The sequence below is a fragment of the Streptopelia decaocto genome, assembly GCF_964273445.1.
Source record: "Streptopelia decaocto genome assembly, chromosome: 4".
In the NCBI taxonomy this organism is placed as follows: Eukaryota; Metazoa; Chordata; class Aves; order Columbiformes; family Columbidae; genus Streptopelia; species Streptopelia decaocto.
In genome coordinates this window covers 1,187,776-1,204,562 of record NC_138658.1, presented here as the reverse complement: position 1 = coordinate 1,204,562, position 16,787 = coordinate 1,187,776, and the positions used below count along the sequence as shown (strand labels likewise).

The window sequence follows — 16,787 nt, the reverse complement described above, 5'->3', positions numbered from 1 at the left end:
GGCCCCGTTGGCCCCGAGCTGTGCGGCGGGTCCGGGCAGCCGGTGCCGGGGCAGCCCCAGGGCCGCCGGTGGCTCCAGCCTTCCCGGGGTGTCCCCGGCAGCCCGGCCCGGCAGCAGCCGCGGGGGAACGCGGGACTTGAGCTCCGCAGCTCCGGCAGCTCCCGGCTCGGTTCCGGCGCTGCTGCTCCTGCTCCTGCCCGCCGGGCCGGGGCCGGGGAGGCCGGACTCGGGGCTCCGGGAGCTCGGGGGAGCGGAACCCTCCGGCCCCGGCCGCGCGGGGAGCGGCGGACACCAAGTCCCGGGCCGGCAGCAGCCCCTGCAGGGCCGCAGCCCCGGTCCCCGCGAGCCCCGTCCCCGGTTGCAGCCGCAGCCCAAGCTCACCGCCCCCGGGCCGGGGCTGCAGCGCCGCGTCCCGCTCGCTGGTTCCCCCGGAGCGCCCGGTCCGGTACCAGCGTCCGCCTGGAGCGGAGCCGCCGCGGTTCTGCCGGAAGAAGAGGCGGCGCGTGCGCGGGGCGGGCCGGAAATGCAGCGCACCTGGGCGGGGCGGGGCCAGCGCAGGTGCGCGGGGCGGGGCCAGCACAGGTGTGAGGGGCGGAGCGGGCGGGGCCCGGGGCGCGTGCGCGGGGCGGGGCCGAGGGTATTTAAGGCGCTTGGTTCCGTCAGTTCCGGTTTCTCGGTGCGTGCGGGGGCGGCAGCGGCCGGTCCGGGCTCTCCCGGCGGGGCCCAGGTGAGGTGCGGGGAGCTCGGCCCGGGCGCGGCCGCGCCGGGGGTCGGGGCTGGGAGCGCGGGGCCGGGCAGCGGGGAAGGGGCCGCGGCCCCGGGGGCTCTCGGGGCGGAGGCGGGTGGGCAAGGGCAGCCGGTGCCCGGGCGGCTCCGCGGAGCAGCAGCCGCAGCCGCGGGGCTCGGGGCGCCGGGGCGGAATAAAGCCCGGAGGGCCGGAGCCCGGCGCCCCCCGTCCCCGCCCGAGCCGCCCGCGGCCACACGGGGCCGGGCCCGCTCCGCGGGTCCCCCCAGCCAGTTCTCAAGCACCGCCCGACACCGCCGGGGCTCCCGACATCACACACGGGGTTGGGTTCGCTGGGGCTGCGGGTCCGTGGGTGCTTGTGCAACTGGAGCCCCGGGCGTTTCCCAGCCCTGAGCACGGAGCCTGAGCTGCGTTCTCGGGGCTGGGAAAGGGGCTCCTGGGGCCCAGGCCTGGGCTTTGGGCTCAGGAACAGAGACCCAGTCGCTGTTCCTGGGCTCAGAGCCAGGGGCCGGGTTGGCCCCTTGGGCAGGGGCTGGTGGGCGCTGGGCAGGGGAGGGGGGTGGGCAGCAGTGGGAGGCTGGGGAGGCAGAGGGGGGGCCAGGCAGGGGGACCCCCTCCGGAGGGGGGGGTCCGGACGCCCTGGCCCCCAAACGCTCGGACGCCGGCATGCACCAGGCCGTTTCAGGTGTTCGACTTAGTTTCTGGCGCGAAAAGTGATTTTTCCCCCCTTTTTTATTCAAGGACTGTTCAACCACTGGACTAGTTATTAGATAATTAGTTCATCTTTATTCATGATTAGTTATGACAGGTCATATTCATAAGCTGCTTGTGACAGTGATTGATTTACGATCTGGAACAAGGCCAAGCTCAGTGGAACAAGCACAAGCTGAAATGGGCTGGAAGCACAAGGAGCTGGAGCTGAACTGGAGCTGGAGCTGCACAACAACTGGAACCAGGAGCAGCTGAAGAGGAGCTGGAACCGCAAACAAGCTTGAAGCTGCACAGGCTGGAGCTGAAAGAAACCAGAGAGAGAAATTGGAACCAGAACTCAACTTCATGTGAAACACAAAAGGCACAAACACAAAGTGAATAATAAATGGTACACACCAAATCAAGTGGGGTACACACCCAACAGAGGAGGCACAAGCACAAACCCAATAAAAAGTGGTCACTGCCAATAAAACAGCTGCACACACCAACTCATATGGGGGCAACAAAACCAACAGGTGCAGAAACCAAAGAGCCACAGCTGAACAAACTGCAACACAACAGGTGCAGAAACCCAAAACACAATGGGTGCACAATCCAGCAACAAAAGAGGCACAAACCAAAAAACCAAAGGTGCAGACCCCAAAGCACAGCCCCCCTAAGAACAAACCGGGTGCAGAACCCCCCAAACGGGGACACAACCCGGCCCCCCAGGCCGAGCTGGAGCAGAAACCCCCGCGGCCAAACCCCCCGGCCCCCCCAGCCCAGCGGGGCCAGCGGCTCCGGCCGGACCCCCCAGCGCCCGCTGCCGCCTCCCCGAACACCCCCCGGCCCGGCCCGGCCCCGGCTCAGAACCGCGGGGCCCCCCCTGCACCCCCAGCAGCCTCCAGCCCCGGGGGAGCCCTGCCGGGGGACGGGACCCCCCTCCCCGGCCCGCAGCAGGACGGGGGGCGAAGCCCCGAGCACAGACCCGCTCCCCGAGCCCCCGGGACACTCACCGGGCACGTCCTCGCCGCCTCGGGGCCGTCCGGGCTCCTCGCCCGGCGCCGGGATGAGCCTCTGCTCCCGCCGCAGCGCTGGGGACCGGGACCAAAGGGGCTCCGGCCCGAGCCCGGCTCCGCGCAGGGCCCAGAGCCGCCCCGCGGCCCCGCCGAGTGGAAGGCAGCTCCCCCGGCAGCAGCTGCCCCGGGCCCGGCAGAGCCCCCGCCGGGCAGAGCCCGCACCGGGACCCGCTCCCGCCGGCCCCGCTCCCGCCTCTGCGCGTGCGCCCGCCGGAGCGGCGCCCCCTGCCGGCCCGGGGAGCTTTTGAAGCCTCGGGGGCCGCCGCGTCACGTCCCCGCGGGCTCAGCTGCGCTCGCGGGGCGCGGCCGTGCGCGGCTTGGCCCCGCCCCTCTCGGTCCCGCCCCGCTCGGCCCCGCCCCCTCATCCCCGCCCCTCTCTCCCGCACAGTGGCGCCGCCTGGCGGACACAGCGCGGCACTGCAGAGCGCAGCGCCACCCGGTGGTCATTGGGCGGCACCGCAGCTTCCCCCCGGTACCGGTGACACCTTCCCGTGTCCCGTTCACCTGGCGGGGGGGAGAACCCGGGTCCCCGCATCGGGGAAGGGGGGGGGGCAAGGTGCCTGGGAATAGTCGCTGGTGTGGGATGGGCTGGGGGAGCTCAGGGCACGGCTCGGCCTGACCCCCCCGCCCCGGGCTGCTGACAAGAGGGACCCGTAAGGACCAGGCGACATGCGGACACTTTCCACCACCCCCTTATCGAAGCCATTGTAGGTTTTAACTCTTCCCGCCGCTGCCTCTGTCCGGGACCTGCCCGCAGGCACCTGGAGCTCCTGCGGAGAGCGGGGACGAGTTCAGCCTCAGCAGCCGCCCCCCAACCGGGGGTGTCCCCTCCCCCAGGCTCAGCCGCCCCCCGGCCCCACGCACCTTCGCGCCCCGTCCGTGTCCAGCACGTCCTCGCTGCGGGCTCGGCTGCGCTGACGTGAAACCAACGAGGCACCAACACCCACCAGACACACAGGGGAACGCACCGAACAAACGCGGCACCAGCACCGACCCAATGAAAACCGGTCACCGCGTCCCCGCTGCGGGCTCAGCTGCGCTCGGGGCGCGGCCGAGCGGGTTGGCCACGCCCCCTCTGATCTCGGCAACGCCCCCTCTTCTGTTGGCACCGCCCCGTCTCACTCGGTCCCGCCCCCCCCGCAGCCCGGGATGGCGCCGCCTGGCGGACACCGCGCGGCCCTGCAGAGCGCAGCGCCATCTCGTGTCCGTTCGGCGGCACCGCAGCCGGGGCAGGGACAGCGGGGCCGGGACTGGCACACGGGGGAGTCACACGGGAACGACCCCCGGGCAGCCCCGCTTCGTGCTCCCGCTTCACTCTCCCCCTCGTGGGACAACTCCTGTCGCTGCCGCCCCCGCCCCAAAACGAACCTCCCAGCCCCAGCCCCAGGGCTGCACTTGGCCTTTCTGGACGGTTCTGCCGCATTTTCTGCGGCAAACGCCGCGTCTCGGGTGTTAAACGAGGGTTTCCCGGGGCTGCTGAGAGCTCCCAAAGCCCTGGGGCCGCTGCTGGAGCCGCTCTGCCCTCCCCCAGAGCATAGAGACAACAGCACAACTGTTCTTACCTTTTTATAAAGTCGTCTATTTTTTCTTTTACAGTTTATAGAAGGCGTTTCTCACCAACCCACAGCAGGTGCTGCGTTGAACTTCCGTCCCGTCCTGCAGATCGTTCTGTGCTTTGACTCCCCCGTTCAGCCGCTGCCCCGTTACTGGCTCCTGCAAACACCAACAGAGCAGCTCGGGGTGGGTTTGGGAGCCCCCGCAATCGTGGTCATCACCAAGTGAGGTGTTCAGCCTTCTCATCTGTCTTTGGAAACTGCACTAATCAATTCAGGAACGTTAATAAAGTGGTGCTAAGGAGATCCTTTCCCGACTGCTTTCAAAGAACAAACCAGCTTCATCACCAGAATAAACTCCTCACCTCTGTTTCCCGTGCTAGAGTTTGTTTGGTACCGGCTCCGCTGTTAATTTATGGTACAACAGACACAGGCCACTGGGGGACAAATACAGCCCGTCTGGGGAAATCGGGATATAAAATCCTGCCAGAGCCTCCCCGGCGCGGATTCGGTGTCTCTGGGCAGCGTGGGGCCCGGCGCCCGCCATTCACCGATGAACCCGGGGCGTCCCAGGCAGAGACGGGAGTTTTGGGGCCCGAAACCCCTGGGCACGGACCTTGTAGAGAGCGTCTCACGCTGGTTCAGCGCTGAGTGTGTCAGGCCGGAGAACTGACCATAGAGACGGGTGTGACCAGCCCGCTCGGCTGTGCTAACGCCAAACCGACCGATACCGGAACGGCACCTCGTTCTGGGGGGTAACGGGGCTGCGGCGGGGACGCGGGCTGATGGTGATTTATACAAGCAGGGAAAACTCCTGCGTAAGCGGTAAATAAATGTCCCTTTACGGGCTGCCAGCCCTGTCCGTTCCCAGCCACGGCACCAGCAGATCGAGGGCGATTGCGCAGGCTCGGTCCATCCCCGGTTCCCCTCTCCCTGCGCTGCTGTTCTCAGGGTCCCTGTGCTCCGCGCCCCGTGTCCTGCCTGGCGATGCTCTCCCGGGCTGGCAGGAACGCCATTCAGTTCCAGGGCTGCTGGGGCAGCCAGAGCCCCAGAGACCAGGCCTGTGCGGCCCGAGCGCACGCAACGCTCGACACGTACTGGGGCCCCTCGTTACAGACGGTGCCGGTCGGGTCGAAGAAAGGCACGTGCCCGTCCTTGCCCGTGCACAGATAGACCTTTTCCAGCTGCAGCTTGTAGGCGGCGTTCAGGTTCTGTTCGGGGCTCCAGAGCACGCGGCCGTACAGGATTTGCCCTGAGGAGGGCGGGAGAAACACGGTCGGGTTAAATTCTCCAGAAAACAACAGAAAAGAAAGAACAAGAAGAGCCTCGTGAGAGCCAAATGCCCTCTGGCCACGCACCGAGCCTGCCGTCCCCAGCACCCCCAGGTCCCTTTCCCCTACGCTGCTCTCTAATAGGTCATTCCCCAACTTACACTGGATCCTGGGGTTGTTCCTGCCCAGATTCAACACTCTACACTTGCCCTTGTTCTGTTTTATTACATTTTTCCCTGCCCAGCTCTCCAGCCTGTCCAGGTCTCTGATGGCAGCACAGCTTCCAGTGTCACCACTCCTCCCAGCTCGGTGTCACCAGCAAACCTGCTGACAGTCACTCTGTTTCCTCGTCCAAATCATTGATGAATATATTGAACAGTCCCGGCCCCAGCACTGCCCCCTGAGGCCCTGCACTGGATCCAGGATCAACTGGACTCTGCCCATTGACCACGACTCTCTGGCTTCTTCCCTTCAGCCAGTTCGCAGTCACCTCACCACCCGCTCACCCAGACTGCACTCCCTCAAGGAGGGACAAGCCGTTCCACCAGTTTCCCAGGGATGGAGGTGAGGCTGACCGGTCCAGAGTCACCCGGGTCCTCCTTCCTGCCCTTTTTGAAGACTGCAGTGACATTTGCTTTCCTCCAGTCCTCAGGCACCTCTCCCGTTTCCCAAGACTTGGCAAAGATGATGGAGAGCGGTCCAGCAATGGCCTCAGCCGGCTCCCTCAGCACCCGCGGGTGCATCCCGTCCGGACCCATGGATTGATGGTGTCCAGATTGCCCGACTGCTCCCTGACCCCGTCCTCACCAGCCCAGGCAGACTCTCCACTGTCCTGCCTTCCTCTGGGCTCAGCGGTGCGGGATCCTCAGCACAGCCCCGGCAGGGCAGGCAGAGACACAGAACATCCCGTAACTCTGCCTTCTCTGTACCTTCTGTCACCAGGGCACCCACCCGTTCCTCAGTGGGCCTGCATTGCCTCTGCTGTTAGTTTGATCTGCCACCCATTTGAAAAAGCTCTTCCTGGTGTCCTTGACCCCTCTCGCCAGCTGTAATTCTAAGGAGGCCTCAGCTTTCCCAGTTGCCTCCCTCCACCCTCTGACAACAGCCTGATATTCTCCCCAAGTGCCCAGCCCCTCCTTCCATCATCTAGAAACTCTTCTCTTCCACCTGAGCACACCCAGCAGCTCCTGTTTAGCCACGCAGGTCTCCTGGCTCCCTTCCTTGGCTTCCTACGTGTCGGGATGCTCTGATCCTGTGCCGGTACAAACAGTCCCTGAACAATGACTAACTATCTTGGGCCCGAATTCACAGCAGGACCCGACCCTCCCAGAAACGTCCGTCCGCTCCAGCAGATGCGGGACGGACAAACGTGACCCGCGGGGTTAATTTGAGCCGCTGTGCGAGCAGCGGGACTGAAGGAAGAAACAGACACGGGCAGAACTCAGAGAAAGGAATTGCTTCTAAAACTGAACCAAACTTTCTTAACACACCGACCTCCGCCAAGCACAGCGCTACTGATTAAGTTGTGGACGCAAAATCCCACTTTTAACTTGCTGACGGCAAAACGACCTTGAACACATCAGCACCGCTGGTGTCCACCTGCCCCGGCTTAACTAGAAAAGCGCATTTACAACGCAACGAAGGGTTTTTTTCTCCGAGTCTGTAACGCGGGCCGGTTCCCGAGCAGCCACACAACTGCTGTGCCCGCGGCTGCTCCAGGGCCACAGGGATGCTCTGGGTTCGGTTAATTACACGCACATAATCGCTTCCGAAGCTGAACCCGCTGGCCTCACCCGTTGCAGGAGCCGGTCGCTCTCCAGAGCTGGGAGGGCGAGTCGAAGGTCTGAGCGCTCCACAGCAGCTGCAGGTCGAACTGGATCCTGCCAGGTGCTCCGGGGTCAGGAAAGCCGAGCTGGCGTGGGGCAGGCTGTGGTGCTCCAGCACAAACAGCCCTGGGGCAGGACACGGGGGGACGGGTCAGGCAGCGCAGGAGGACTCCTCCCGGGAACAGCGACCCGTCCCGGCGCCGGTGATCCGGGAATGAGGGGGACGGATGGGGGACCCGGGCTGCGGCAGAGCCGGGAGCTGACGGACCGTCGGCTGTGCCGGGGAACGTGAGGAGGGACAGCGGGGACGGCCGGGGGGCTCTGCCCGCTCCGGCTTCGTGTTGTCCTGAGCGCGGGAGCGGGGCGACACCGGGACCCCCCGGAGCGGAGCGGGGGACAGCGGGACTCCCGCGGGGCACAGCGGGGCAGGGCCGCCCCGGAGCCAGCGGGGAGGGACGCCCGGCCAGCCCTGCCCGCGGGGACTCGCTCCCTTCTCGGGGAGACACACAAGCCCGCGGGGGCCGGAGCGCCGGGCTCGGGGGTCGGTCGGTGCCCCCCCCGCCGCCGGGGTTTGCCGGTGCTGGGCGGGCGGGCACCGGGACCGCGCGGACAACGGGCCGGACCCCTCTGGCCACGCCCCCGCGCCCCCAGCTCCGCCCCAGCGGAGCCTCCTTCCCCGGGCGGGGCGGGGCCCAGGGCGCCTGCGCGGGGCGGGGCCGAGGAGTTCAGTGCGCTGGCGGCCGCCGTCCCCGGTTCATTGTGTTCGCGGCTCCGGGCCGAGCGGGTTCAGGTTGCGGTCGTGGTTGCGGCCCCGGGGGCAGCGGCGGCCCCGCGGGCGGGGGGACCGGCCCGGCCGTTCGGCGGGAGCTCGGAGCGGCGGAGGGGCCGAGTCCGCCCGCCCCAGGTGAGAGGCCCGACCGGCCCGGGGAGCGGCAGCAGCGGGGGCTCTCGGGGCGGAGGCGGGTGGGCAAGGGCAGCCGGTGCCCGGGCGGCTCCGCGGAGCAGCAGCCGCGGGGCTCGGGGCGCCGGGGGGAATAAAGCCCGGAGGGCCGGAGCCCGGCGCCCCCCGTCCCCGCCCGAGCCGCCCGCGGCCACACGGGGCCGGGCCCGCTCCGCGGGTCCCCCCAGCCAGTTCTCAAGCACCGCCCGACACCGCCGGGGCTCCCGGCCCCGACAGCACACGCGGGGTTGGGGCTGTTGGGCGCTTCGGGGGCTCAGCAGCTGGGCTGTGAGATGGAGAAGGAGCTGCGGGGGCTGCCGAGGGACAGGAGCTCCCTGGGGGTGCAGGGGCAGAGCCGAGGGCTGGGGCAGCCCAAAGCCGGGCTCCCCGGGCCGGGCCGGGGGCTCAGAGCCCCAGTCCCCCGTTTCCAGGGCCGGAGAGCGGCTGGGGCTGCTGGGGGCTCAGCCCGGCTGGGAAGCAGAGCCCGAGGCGGGTGGGTTGGGGCTCAGCGCCCGGGGGGAGGCTGAGCTGTGCCCCGGCACCTCCAGCGAAGGGAGAGCCCGTCCTGCCCGGGGGAGGAACAGAGACAAGTCCTGCAGCTGGGGCTGGACAGCGGGTGCATTGGGACAGAGGGAGGGCTCAGGGACAGAGACTGAGGTGTGAATTGTGGGGCTCACAAACAGAGACTAAGTCGTGAATTGGGGGGGCTCACAAACAGACTAAGTCCTAATTTGGGTCACAGAGACTGAGTCATGAATGTGGGGCTCAGAGATTAAGTTGTGCATTGAGGAGCTCACCAAACAGAGACTAAGTCAGGAACTGGAGAGCTCACAAACAGAGACTAAGTTGTGAGCTGGGTTCACAGAGACTAAGTCGTGAATTGTGGGGCCCACAACAAAGAGACTAAATCATGAATCTGGGTCACAAACAGAGGCTAAGTTGTGAATCGTGGGGCTCACAAACCAGAGACTAAGTCGGGAATTGAGGGGGCTCACAAACCAGAGACTAAGTCAGGAATTGAGGGGGCTCACAAACAGAGACTAAGTCAGGAATTGAGGGGGCTCACAAACAGAGACTAAGTCAGGAATTGAGGGGGCTCACAAACAGAGTATGTCCTAATTGGGGTCACAGAGACTGAGTCATGAATGTGGGGCTCAGAGATTAAGTTGTGCATTGAGGGGCTCACCAAACAGAGACTAAGTCAGGAACTGGAGAGGTCACAAACAGAGACTAAGTCGGGAATTGAGGGGGCTCACAAACAGAGACTAAGTCGGGAATTGAGGGGGCTCACAAACCAGAGACTAAGTCGGGAATTGAGGGGGCTCACAAACCAGAGACTAAGTCGGGAATTGAGGGGGCTCACAAACCAGAGACTAAGTCGGGAATTGAGGGGGCTCACAAACCAGAGACTAAGTCAGGAATTGAGGGGGCTCACAAACCAGAGACTAAGTCGGGAATTGAGGGGGCTCACAAACCAGAGACTAAGTCGGGAATTGAGGGGGCTCACAAACCAGAGACTAAGTCAGGAATTGAGGGGGCTCACAAACAGAGACTAAGTCGGGAATTGAGGGGGCTCACAAACAGAGACTAAGTGGGGAATTGAGGGGGCTCACAAACAGAGACTAAGTCGTGGATCTGGGTCCCAGGGCTGTGTATTGTGGTGTTGATGAAAAAAGAGACTAAGTCGTGGCTCTGGGTCCCAGAGGCTGATTCGGTGTTGGTGACTGACAGCCAGGCTCATTTGGCCTGTGAGGGGCTGGACACCAAGTGCTGTGTGTGGAAGGGCTGGAACCCGTGTCACTGGGGCAGTTCTGGCTGGAGGAGGAGACTCAGTCCCTGTTGCTGTGGTTGCAATGAGGCTCATGCGGCCGCTGATGGGTCAGACACCGAGTCCTGTGTTTCGGGTGCTTGAAACGCGGCTCCTTTGGCCGGTTTTGTTCGGGGCTCAGCCCGGAGCCCCCCGGGTGTGTCCGGGGCGGGCGCAGCCCCCTCGGGGCGGGGCCCGAAGGGCTGTGAGAGCCGAGACGTCCCCTCCCTTCCCCTCCCCTCCCCGGTCGGTGTTCGGGAGCCCCGTTGGGCCCCGTTGGCCCCGAGCTGTGCGGCGGGTCCGGGCAGCCGGTGCCGGGGCAGCCCCAGGGCCGCCGGTGGCTCCAGCCTTCCCGGGGTGTCCCCGGCAGCCCGGCCCGGCAGCAGCCGCGGGGGAACGCGGGACTTGAGCTCCGCAGCTCCGGCAGCTCCCGGCTCGGTTCCGGCGCTGCTGCTCCTGCTCCTGCCCGCCGGGCCGGGGCCGGGGAGGCCGGACTCGGGGCTCCGGGAGCTCGGGGGAGCGGAACCCTCCGGCCCCGGCCGCGCGGGGAGCGGCGGACACCAAGTCCCGGGCCGGCAGCAGCCCCTGCAGGGCCGCAGCCCCGGTCCCCGCGAGCCCCGTCCCCGGTTGCAGCCGCAGCCCAAGCTCACCGCCCCCGGGCCGGGGCTGCAGCGCCGCGTCCCGCTCGCTGGTTCCCCCGGAGCGCCCGGTCCGGTACCAGCGTCCGCCTGGAGCGGAGCCGCCGCGGTTCTGCCGGAAGAAGAGGCGGCGCGTGCGCGGGGCGGGCCGGAAATGCAGCGCACCTGGGCGGGGCGGGGCCAGCGCAGGTGTGAGGGGCGGGGCGTCGTGGCGCATGCGCGGGGCGGGGCCAGCACAGGTGTGAGGGGCGGGCGGGGCCCGGGGCGCGTGCGCGGGGCGGGGCCGAGGGTATTTAAGGCGCTTGGTTCCGTCGGTTCCGGTTTCTCGGTGCGTGCGGGGGCGGCAGCGGCCGGTCCGGGCTCTCCCGGCGGGGCCCAGGTGAGGTGCGGGGAGCTCGGCCCGGGCGCGGCCGCGCCGGGGGTCGGGGCTGGGAGCGCGGGGCCGGGCAGCGGGGAAGGGGCCGCGGCCCCGGGGGCTCTCGGGGCGGAGGCGGGTGGGCAAGGGCAGCCGGTGCCCGGGCGGCTCCGCGGAGCAGCAGCCGCAGCCGCGGGGCTCGGGGCGCCGGGGCGGAATAAAGCCCGGAGGGCCGGAGCCCGGCGCCCCCCGTCCCCGCCCGAGCCGCCCGCGGCCACACGGGGCCGGGCCCGCTCCGCGGGTCCCCCCAGCCAGTTCTCAAGCACCGCCCGACACCGCCGGGGCTCCCGACATCACACACGGGGTTGGGTTCGCTGGGGCTGCGGGTCCGTGGGTGCTTGTGCAACTGGAGCCCCGGGCGTTTCCCAGCCCTGAGCACGGAGCCTGAGCTGCGTTCTCGGGGCTGGGAAAGGGGCTCCTGGGGCCCAGGCCTGGGCTTTGGGCTCAGGAACAGAGACCCAGTCGCTGTTCCTGGGCTCAGAGCCAGGGGCCGGGTTGGCCCCTTGGGCAGGGGCTGGTGGGCGCTGGGCAGGGGAGGGGGGTGGGCAGCAGTGGGAGGCTGGGGAGGCAGAGGGGGGGCCAGGCAGGGGGACCCCCTCCGGAGGGGGGGGTCCGGACGCCCTGGCCCCCAAACGCTGGGACGCCGGCCTGCACCAGGCCGTTTCAGGTGTTCGACTTAGTTTCTGGCGCGAAAAGTGATTTTCCCCCCTTTTTTATTCAAGGACTGTTCAACCACTGGACTAGTTACTAGATAATTAGTTCATCTTTATTCATGATTAGTTATGACAGGTCATATTCATAAGCAGCTTGTGACAGTGATTGATTTACGATCTGGAACAAGGCCAAGCTCAGTGGAACAAGCACAAGCTGAAATGGGCTGGAAGCACAAGGAGCTGGAGCTGAACTGGAGCTGGAGCTGCACAACAACTGGAACCAGGAGCAGCTGAAGAGGAGCTGGAACCGCAAACAAGCTTGAAGCTGCACAGGCTGGAGCTGGAGCTGAAAGAGACCAGAGAGAGAAATTGGAACCAGAACTCAACTTCACATGAAACACAAAAGGCACAAACACAAAGTGAATAATAAATGGTGCACACCAAATCAAGTGGGGTACACACCCAACAGAGGAGGCACCAGCACAAACCCAATAAAAAGTGGTCACTGCCAATAAAACAGCTGCACACACCAACTCATATGGGGGCAACAAAACCAACAGGTGCAGAAACCAAAGAGCCACAGCTGAACAAACTGCAACACAACAGGTGCAGAAACCCAAAACACAATGGGTGCACAATCCAGCAACAAAGAGGCACAAACCAAAAAACCAGAGGTGCAGACCCCCAAAGCACAGCCCCCCTAAGAACAAACCGGGTGCAGAACCCCCCAAACGGGGACACAACCCGGCCCCCCAGGCCGAGCTGGAGCAGAAACCCCCGCGGCCAAACCCCCCGGCCCCCCCAGCCCAGCGGGGCCAGCGGCTCCGGCCGGACCCCCCAGCGCCCGCTGCCGCCTCCCCGAACACCCCCCGGCCCGGCCCGGCCCCGGCTCAGAACCGCGGGGCCCCCCCTGCACCCCCAGCAGCCTCCAGCCCCGGGGGAGCCCTGCCGGGGGACGGGACCCCCCTCCCCGGCCCGCAGCAGGACGGGGGGCGAAGCCCCGAGCACAGACCCGCTCCCCGAGCCCCCGGGACACTCACCGGGCACGTCCTCGCCGCCTCGGGGCCGTCCGGGCTCCTCGCCCGGCGCCGGGATGAGCCTCTGCTCCCGCCGCAGCGCTGGGGACCGGGACCAAAGGGGCTCCGGCCCGAGCCCGGCTCCGCGCAGGGCCCAGAGCCGCCCCGCGGCCCCGCCGAGTGGAAGGCAGCTCCCCCGGCAGCAGCTGCCCCGGGCCCGGCAGAGCCCCCGCCGGGCAGAGCCCGCACCGGGACCCGCTCCCGCCGGCCCCGCTCCCGCCTCTGCGCGTGCGCCCGCCGGAGCGGCGCCCCCTGCCGGCCCGGGGAGCTTTTGAAGCCTCGGGGGCCGCCGCGTCACGTCCCCGCGGGCTCAGCTGCGCTCGCGGGGCGCGGCCGTGCGCGGCTTGGCCCCGCCCCTCTCGGTCCCGCCCCGCTCGGCCCCGCCCCCTCATCCCCGCCCCTCTCTCCCGCACAGTGGCGCCGCCTGGCGGACACAGCGCGGCACTGCAGAGCGCAGCGCCACCCGGTGGTCATTGGGCGGCACCGCAGCTTCCCCCCGGTACCGGTGACACCTTCCCGTGTCCCGTTCACCTGGCGGGGGGGAGAACCCGGGTCCCCGCATCGGGGAAGGGGGGGGGGCAAGGTGCCTGGGAATAGTCGCTGGTGTGGGATGGGCTGGGGGAGCTCAGGGCACGGCTCGGCCTGACCCCCCCGCCCCGGGCTGCTGACAAGAGGGACCCGTAAGGACCAGGCGACATGCGGACACTTTCCACCACCCCCTTATCGAAGCCATTGTAGGTTTTAACTCTTCCCGCCGCTGCCTCTGTCCGGGACCTGCCCGCAGGCACCTGGAGCTCCTGCGGAGAGCGGGGACGAGTTCAGCCTCAGCAGCCGCCCCCCAACCGGGGGTGTCCCCTCCCCCAGGCTCAGCCGCCCCCCGGCCCCACGCACCTTCGCGCCCCGTCCGTGTCCAGCACGTCCTCGCTGCGGGCTCGGCTGCGCTGACGTGAAACCAACGAGGCACCAACACCCACCAGACACACAGGGGAACGCACCGAACAAACGCGGCACCAGCACCGACCCAATGAAAACCGGTCACCGCGTCCCCGCTGCGGGCTCAGCTGCGCTCGGGGCGCGGCCGAGCGGGTTGGCCACGCCCCCTCTGATCTCGGCAACGCCCCCTCTTCTGTTGGCACCGCCCCGTCTCACTCGGTCCCGCCCCCCCCGCAGCCCGGGATGGCGCCGCCTGGCGGACACCGCGCGGCCCTGCAGAGCGCAGCGCCATCTCGTGTCCGTTCGGCGGCACCGCAGCCGGGGCAGGGACAGCGGGGCCGGGACTGGCACACGGGGGAGTCACACGGGAACGACCCCCGGGCAGCCCCGCTTCGTGCTCCCGCTTCACTCTCCCCCTCGTGGGACAACTCCTGTCGCTGCCGCCCCCGCCCCAAAACGAACCTCCCAGCCCCAGCCCCAGGGCTGCACTTGGCCTTTCTGGACGGTTCTGCCGCATTTTCTGCGGCAAACGCCGCGTCTCGGGTGTTAAACGAGGGTTTCCCGGGGCTGCTGAGAGCTCCCAAAGCCCTGGGGCCGCTGCTGGAGCCGCTCTGCCCTCCCCCAGAGCATAGAGACAACAGCACAACTGTTCTTACCTTTTTATAAAGTCGTCTATTTTTTCTTTTACAGTTTATAGAAGGCGTTTCTCACCAACCCACAGCAGGTGCTGCGTTGAACTTCCGTCCCGTCCTGCAGATCGTTCTGTGCTTTGACTCCCCCGTTCAGCCGCTGCCCCGTTACTGGCTCCTGCAAACACCAACAGAGCAGCTCGGGGTGGGTTTGGGAGCCCCCGCAATCGTGGTCATCACCAAGTGAGGTGTTCAGCCTTCTCATCTGTCTTTGGAAACTGCACTAATCAATTCAGGAACGTTAATAAAGTGGTGCTAAGGAGATCCTTTCCCGACTGCTTTCAAAGAACAAACCAGCTTCATCACCAGAATAAACTCCTCACCTCTGTTTCCCGTGCTAGAGTTTGTTTGGTACCGGCTCCGCTGTTAATTTATGGTACAACAGACACAGGCCACTGGGGGACAAATACAGCCCGTCTGGGGAAATCGGGATATAAAATCCTGCCAGAGCCTCCCCGGCGCGGATTCGGTGTCTCTGGGCAGCGTGGGGCCCGGCGCCCGCCATTCACCGATGAACCCGGGGCGTCCCGGGCAGAGACGGGAGTTTTGGGGCCCGAAACCCCTGGGCACGGACCTTGTAGAGAGCGTCTCACGCTGGTTCAGCGCTGAGTGTGTCAGGCCGGAGAACTGACCATAGAGACGGGTGTGACCAGCCCGCTCGGCTGTGCTAACGCCAAACCGACCGATACCGGAACGGCACCTCGTTCTGGGGGGTAACGGGGCTGCGGCGGGGACGCGGGCTGATGGTGATTTATACAAGCAGGGAAAACTCCTGCGTAAGCGGTAAATAAATGTCCCTTTACGGGCTGCCAGCCCTGTCCGTTCCCAGCCACGGCACCAGCAGATCGAGGGCGATTGCGCAGGCTCGGTCCATCCCCGGTTCCCCTCTCCCTGCGCTGCTGTTCTCAGGGTCCCTGTGCTCCGCGCCCCGTGTCCTGCCTGGCGATGCTCTCCCGGGCTGGCAGGAACGCCATTCAGTTCCAGGGCTGCTGGGGCAGCCAGAGCCCCAGAGACCAGGCCTGTGCGGCCCCGAGCGCACGCAACGCTCGACACGTACTGGGGCCCCTCGTTACAGACGGTGCCGGTCGGGTCGAAGAAAGGCACGTGCCCGTCCTTGCCCGTGCACAGATAGACCTTTTCCAGCTGCAGCTTGTAGGCGGCGTTCAGGTTCTGTTCGGGGCTCCAGAGCACGCGGCCGTACAGGATTTGCCCTGAGGAGGGCGGGAGAAACACGGTCGGGTTAAATTCTCCAGAAAACAACAGAAAAGAAAGAACAAGAAGAGCCTCGTGAGAGCCAAATGCCCTCTGGCCACGCACCGAGCCTGCCGTCCCCAGCACCCCCAGGTCCCTTTCCCCTACGCTGCTCTCTAATAGGTCATTCCCCAACTTACACTGGATCCTGGGGTTGTTCCTGCCCAGATTCAACACTCTACACTTGCCCTTGTTCTGTTTTATTACATTTTTCCCTGCCCAGCTCTCCAGCCTGTCCAGGTCTCTGATGGCAGCACAGCTTCCAGTGTCACCACTCCTCCCAGCTCGGTGTCACCAGCAAACCTGCTGACAGTCACTCTGTTTCCTCGTCCAAATCATTGATGAATATATTGAACAGTCCCGGCCCCAGCACTGCCCCCTGAGGCCCTGCACTGGATCCAGGATCAACTGGACTCTGCCCATTGACCACGACTCTCTGGCTTCTTCCCTTCAGCCAGTTCGCAGTCACCTCACCACCCGCTCACCCAGACTGCACTCCCTCAAGGAGGGACAAGCCGTTCCACCAGTTTCCCAGGGATGGAGGTGAGGCTGACCGGTCCAGAGTCACCCGGGTCCTCCTTCCTGCCCTTTTTGAAGACTGCAGTGACATTTGCTTTCCTCCAGTCCTCAGGCACCTCTCCCGTTTCCCAAGACTTGGCAAAGATGATGGAGAGCGGTCCAGCAATGGCCTCAGCCGGCTCCCTCAGCACCCGCGGGTGCATCCCGTCCGGACCCATGGATTGATGGTGTCCAGATTGCCCGACTGCTCCCTGACCCCGTCCTCACCAGCCCAGGCAGACTCTCCACTGTCCTGCCTTCCTCTGGGCTCAGCGGTGCGGGATCCTCAGCACAGCCCCGGCAGGGCAGGCAGAGACACAGAACATCCCGTAACTCTGCCTTCTCTGTACCTTCTGTCACCAGGGCACCCACCCGTTCCTCAGTGGGCCTGCATTGCCTCTGCTGTTAGTTTGATCTGCCACCCATTTGAAAAAGCTCTTCCTGGTGTCCTTGACCCCTCTCGCCAGCTGTAATTCTAAGGAGGCCTCAGCTTTCCCAGTTGCCTCCCTCCACCCTCTGACAACAGCCTGATATTCTCCCCAAGTGCCCAGCCCCTCCTTCCATCATCTAGAAACTCTTCTCTTCCACCTGAGCACACCCAGCAGCTCCTGTTTAGCCACGCAGGTCTCCTGGCTCCCTTCCTTGGCTTCCTACGTGTCGGGA

At 66.2% G+C, this 16,787-nt stretch overlaps 2 long non-coding RNA genes across 2 annotated transcripts; both read right to left on the bottom strand.

Annotated features, from left to right (window-relative positions):
* Positions 1–1,508: 1,508 nt before the first annotated feature.
* LOC309439194 lies at positions 1,509–2,860 on the bottom strand. Its single transcript, XR_014183936.1, has 2 exons — positions 2,452–2,860; positions 1,509–1,757 (listed from the first exon to the last, which is right to left on the bottom strand). It is a non-coding gene; the product is annotated as an uncharacterized lncRNA (long non-coding RNA).
* Positions 2,861–11,704: 8,844 nt separating this feature from the next.
* On the bottom strand, positions 11,705–13,066 carry LOC309438991. The gene is made up of 2 exons (XR_014183907.1): positions 12,658–13,066; positions 11,705–11,963 (listed from the first exon to the last, which is right to left on the bottom strand). It is a non-coding gene; the product is annotated as an uncharacterized lncRNA (long non-coding RNA).
* Positions 13,067–16,787: the final 3,721 nt, after the last annotated feature.